This window comes from Podarcis melisellensis, assembly GCF_964234715.1.
Source record: "Podarcis melisellensis genome assembly, chromosome: 1".
In the NCBI taxonomy this organism is placed as follows: domain Eukaryota; kingdom Metazoa; phylum Chordata; class Lepidosauria; order Squamata; family Lacertidae; genus Podarcis; species Podarcis melisellensis.
Genome location: NC_138528.1, coordinates 47,801,236 through 47,807,235, shown reverse-complemented (window position 1 = coordinate 47,807,235; position 6,000 = coordinate 47,801,236).

The window sequence follows — 6,000 nt, the reverse complement described above, 5'->3', positions numbered from 1 at the left end:
AATGAATGTTAAATAATAATAATATTTTCTTACTTATACCTCACCCACTCTGGGCAGCTTCCAGCATAATAAAAGTGCAGCAAAAAGTCAAATATTAAATTAGGTTAGAAATTATTTACACATAGTAGAGTCCTAACCAAATCTACTCAGGAGTAAGTCCTACCCCCAGGTAAGTGGGGTTAGGACTGCAACCTGCTTGGTTTTGTCTACTTCTTGTAGTTCAGTATGGCATACAAAAATGCATGTGGCCTATGCAAAATGTTACTTGTGGTTCTGAGAACAAGTTAATAAAGCCTACAGGATAGCTAGTGAAATAAAGGAACCCAAACCTGAGAGCTGACATTGTAGAAAACTTCTCCTCTGCAAATGAAATTTCTCCACTGACGGAGAGAAATAAAACAGTGAGAGGTGTGGGAGGAGTGCCACATGATTAGTAATAATGAATTACAAGAACTGAAAGTTATGACACCACCTGTTGGCAAATGCTAATAGCTGGGAGCAACCAAGAGTGACAGGCTGCTTACTGAGCATTAATCCTGATTTATCTGGAGGGAGGTGTAGAATGTTGCATCAAGCAATTTTTATCCCACACTTTCCAGTGCATTTCCCCAACACTATACTTATTGCAAAAAAATCCAGTCTTCGGGGAAAATAGGTTTGTTACAACATATACAAATCTCCTTTCATTGTACAACCTGAAGTTGCCAGTACAGGACTGAATCCCAGTCCAAACAGCCTGGAAATATTTAATATACTTGCAGAGGTAAAGACAATGGTGCAGCTAGGTCACTTTAGACCCTAGACTGAATAGTCTTTTAGGGGGAGGATATTTATATTTTTCATTTCATAAAACTTCTAAATAAAGTGTACTATATGGATTTGATCTATAGCCTCTACTTGTTATTGTACTTCGGTCTCACTATCAGAGTAAAGCAAGTGGGTTTATGACACAAACAGCAGCTAGAGGGTGATTTTTAGCAGGAAATTGTCCTGGTTGTTATGTACTGAAGTTCTAATCCTGGGCCAGCAGGAGGATACTGTAGATAGTTATGCAAATGAAGGATCGAAAAGTGACGTTCAGTGATTGGATAGTTTTAGAAAATGGCAACAGTTGCATTGTTCTGGAACTCTATATAAGCAGGCTGACTGAGCTCCTCAGCCTAGTTCTGTTCTGGCATCTGAATAAAGAAGAGCTGTTTAAAGAATCACTGTGTCGTCTGACATGTTCACCCACAACTTAACACTGGTCCTGCTTTCTGAACCAGATGTGCACTGCAAATTGGAGCCCATGTTTCTGCTTTTCTTTAAAAAATAGAAAGGGCTATCTAAACACACTTTTTAAAGAGTATGAATAGTGTAACTTGAAGCCCGACAATGCAATCTGCTGCTGGAGGAGAAAGAGTGTTTTGTCCATCCAGCAGCAGCCTGCTGAGTTTCTGGATTACAGGTACCGGTAATATATAATGTATGTATTCTTACTGAAATGAACCATTCCACACAGAAATAGATGTTGACTATATATCTTGCTTTATCTCATCAACTTTTTATATATAGGGGCAATGATTGCAAGCCCCCAGTCATTGGAGACTTGACCATGAGTGTCGATGCAGGTCAAGAGTGAAGCCAGAGTGGGGGCCCAGAAGTCCAAATTGTTTTTAATGGCCTCTGCTGGGATTAGGTCTTCCCCTGGGACCCTCCCCAGTCTTAGCTAAGCTACCTAGTTCTTAATCTCTGTTACCATCACTGGAGCCCACATAGGCAGATTTCCTATCATTTGGCTAGATCTTCCATTTTCAGCAGAGCTGTCCAAGTAAACATCCTGAAAGTGTGCCTCCCAGGTCCCTGGGGTGATGTGACAGTCCACCATGGTTGGGCCATAGCCTTGTGGGCTAGATGTGATATGTCAGAATGTGGCTGAATCATTGGATTTAACTGCCTGAATAATTAAAGTTCAGGTGTTCTTAATGGCTTCCCTTTTCTTATGTGCCAGCAGATGTTTATAGTGTCTCTTCTGCTGGAGGAGGTCCATAGCAGCTGTTGGTTTGGCCTTGGGAATACCTACACCAATGTAGTGCTGTTAAGCACCAGGTCTGGCCTGAGACACTTTTGTCACCAGAGGTGAGCCACAAAATGCCCCCCACACACTCCAGGAAAGAAGGGGTGAGTGAAGATCTTCATCAGCAACAAGGGGGGGGGGAATAAAGATCCTGCATTGGAATCTACTGTCCCTGTGGATCCTGCCACCTGAAGCAGTTGCCTCACCTTGCCTCATAGCTGGCAGGCCCTGATGAGCACACAAACTTTATTATGATTATCCTTAGCACGTCAAAATCAATCATAAGATTGCTCACAACCTTTTATGTAAACTCTTCCCAAATAGACTCTCTTTATTGTTGTTTTATTTATTTTTATGCAGAAAATAAAATATGAAACAACAGAAAACACCCCAGTCCTGGATTCACCAAGGTGTCACATAACTTCCATTATGAGACACCACCCTAACCATAGCAGATTCTTTTGAGATCACCCACAAAATTATTCCAATCTAATCTCAGGTATCAGTGTAAACTGCAGTGTAATCAGTGTAATCTCAGGTATCAGTGTAAATTGCATCATATTGTTTAAGTACACTGTGCTCCCCTGCTTAAGCCTAGTTGTGCAATGTACTTGACTATCACTCCTCCTCCACTTCTACTTTACCCTGCACTTCAATATTACTATTTCCAGAATGGCTAGCAAATCATTTGAAATAGATTAAAATAATAAAATTACCAAGAAGTATAATTAGCAAAGCAGTACAGTAAAAGCATACCAGCATACCAGCTGAATAAAGCCAATTCAAAACAGCTTTTAGATGTCTGGGAAAATTAAAAGGGCTTCACCTTGCATCAAAAAAAGACATGAGAATAGGTGCCAGGTGTTCTTGACTGGGAAGAGTATTCCTAGGGTCATTTAGTCTAATCCTCTGCAATGCAGGAATCTTAAATAAAGCGTCCATGACAGATGGATGACAGTTATTCTTGGGTTAAGTTTGCCAATGAGATTTTTAAAAGTCTTTTTCTCTGCGCTCTAATTTCTTTCAGAGCTTTTGCGGCCTGTAAGCCATGTTGCAAATTGCAGTTCATCTGCCAAGTGTTTGTCAGTGTTAAGCAGGAGGGGCACAGTGTTCCCGTGCACTGGCAAACTTCCAAAGTTTCGAAGTTTCAAAATTCCTATAGGAGCAGCCTTTTGATCTGAGCATGTTGCGCTTCTTCAGTAGATCCTAAAAATATATTTTTTTTACAAAGTTTACAGAAAGCATTCACTTGCTTTTAAGAAATCACTCTTCAGGTTAGTACTTGGGGATAAAGTACAGAGTACAGAGATACCGGGGTGGGTATCTCTTGGCATTCTGGGGTTTTTTATCGCTTGACTGTAAATCCAGACAGTGTGGGGTTCAGGGGAGCTGAATACAGCAATGTCCTTCTGAAATAGCTGCCAAGAGATAAACATGCGTCACATTCCATTTTATTCTGAAGCTGCTTCAAGGGGGAAAAAGCTGATGTCTTGTTATTGCATGAATGAATGTTAGAAACAGTCTGTTCACATGCTTTCCACTGCAACAGTCTTTTAGCAAGATAGATGGGGGGGGGGAGAATCATTTTCAGAAACCTCATTCCATGTGCTGATCAGGATCTGTATTATTGATCAAGATTTGTATTTTAAAATGAGCTTAAAAATATATATTTGCAGATGCTTGTGTGTTTTAATGCCAGGCAAAAGACCAGCTGTCTAAAAGACTGGCAGCTGTTTATCTTCTTGATCAAGGGCCCCCCTGATCTATAGCAGTGCCTCAGGGTTGTAAAAGGCAATTACAGGCTGGGAACAAAAGGTCACACTGACCATACAAATTACAGAATACAATCAAGCTGCAATTAAGAGTTGGTAAATAGTAAGAATTATTGTGAGATATTTGGTCAAGTAGCAGGATTTAAACTGAACAAACAGAAAACGAAAGTGTTGGAAAAAAATTTAACAATGGAAGAAAAAGAGAGATTTCAGAGTGAAACTGGTTTGGAAATAACGAAAAAAGTGAAATACCTGGGGGTGAACTTAACATCTAAGAATGTGAATTTATTTAAAGACAACTATGAAAAATGTTGGACAGAAGTAAAGAAAGATCTAGAAATATGGTCTAGGTTGAGACTTTCCTTGTTAGGCCGAATTGCTGTTATAAAGATGAATGTATTGCCTAGAATGTTATTCTTATTTCAGACCTTACAGATTTTGGACAAGATGGACTGTTTCAAGAAGTGGCAGAAAGACATATCTAAATTTGTCTGGCAGGGCAAAAAGCCCAGAATAAAATTTAAGATTTTAACTGACACAAAAGATAGAGGGGGCTTTGCCCTGCCGGACTTAAGACTCTATTATGAATCAGCAGCCTTTTGCTGGTTGAAACACTTGCTACTTCTTGAAGACACAGACATTTTGGATTTGGAAGGGTATGATAATAATTTTGGTTGGCATGCATATCTATGGTATGACAAGGCAAAGGTGTATAAAAGTTTCAAAAACCATATTGTCAGGAAAGCATTATATAATGTTTGGACTAGATATAAAGACTTGCTGGAAAGTAAGACTCCCAGGTGGTTGTCACCAATGGAAGCTAAGGCGGTGAAAAAACTTAATATGGATTCTAATTAGCCAAAATACTGTGAAATCCTAGAACAAGATGGTGAGAAGCTTAAACTCCAGAGTTATGAGAAACTAAAGTTCAAAGTTCGAGATTGGTTACATTACCATCAGATAAATGAGACATTTAAGCAGGACAGGAAAATAGGATTTCAGAAGGAGAGGTCAAAATTAGAAACAGAACTGTTAGAACCCAATACTAAGAATTTGTCAAGAATGTATAACTTGTTGTTGAAATGGAATACACAGGATGAAACAGTGAAATCAGCTATGATTAAATGGGCACAAGACATCGGTCATGATATTATGTTTGCTGACTGGGAACAGTTATGGACCACTGGTGTTAAATTTACGGCATGTAATGCCTTAAAAGAAAACATAATGAAAATGATTTACAGTGGTGCCCCGCAAGACGAATGCCTCGCAAGACGAAAAACCCGCAAGACGAAAGGGTTTTTCGGTTTTTGCGACGCTTCGCTAGACGATTTTCCCTATGGGCTTGCATCGCAAGACGAAAGCCCATAGGGAAATCTCGGGGACCTTTTTTTAAATGCTGGCGGTGGGGAGCAAAGCCTTTTTCCCCCCTCCGGACTTCAGAAGAGGTCCAGGAAGGCCGGCGGGGGCGAAAGGCTTTGCTCCCCACCGCCAGCATTTTAAAAGCGGTCCGGGATAGCAGGGAAGCGCTTCCCGCTATCCCGGACGGCTTTTGAAGGCAGGCTTTTGAAGGCTGCCTGCCTAACCGGGGGCTTTTAAATCGCCCCGGGACTGTCCGGGGCGATTTAAAAGCCCCCGGACGGCTTTTGAAGCCTCCCCCCGCCGCCCGGCTTCGGGGCATCGTCCCGATGCCGGGCGGCGGGGCAGGAACGCCTCTCCCAGCCGCCCGGCTTCGGGGCATCGTCCCGATGCCGGGCGGTGGGGCAGGAACGCCTCCCCCAGCCGCCCGGCTTCGGGGCATCGTCCCGATGCCAGGCGGCGGGGCAGGAATGCCTCCCCCAGCCGCCCGGCTTCGGGGCATCGTCCCGATGCCGGGCGGCGGGGCAGGAACGCCTCCCCCCGCCGCCCGGCATCGGAACGATGTCCCGAAGCCCGGCGGCGGGGCGGGAAAGCCTCCCCCAGCCGCCCGGCTTCGGGGCATCGTCCCGATGCCGTGCGGTGGGGCAGGAACGCCTCCCCCCGCCGCCCGGCATCGGAACGATGTCCCGAAGCCGGGCGGCCGGGCGGGAAAGCCTCCCCCCGCCGCCCGGCTTCGGGGCATCGTCCCGATGCCGGGCGGTGGGGCAGGAACGCCTCCCCCAGCCGCCCGGCTTCGGGGCAGGAACGCCTCCC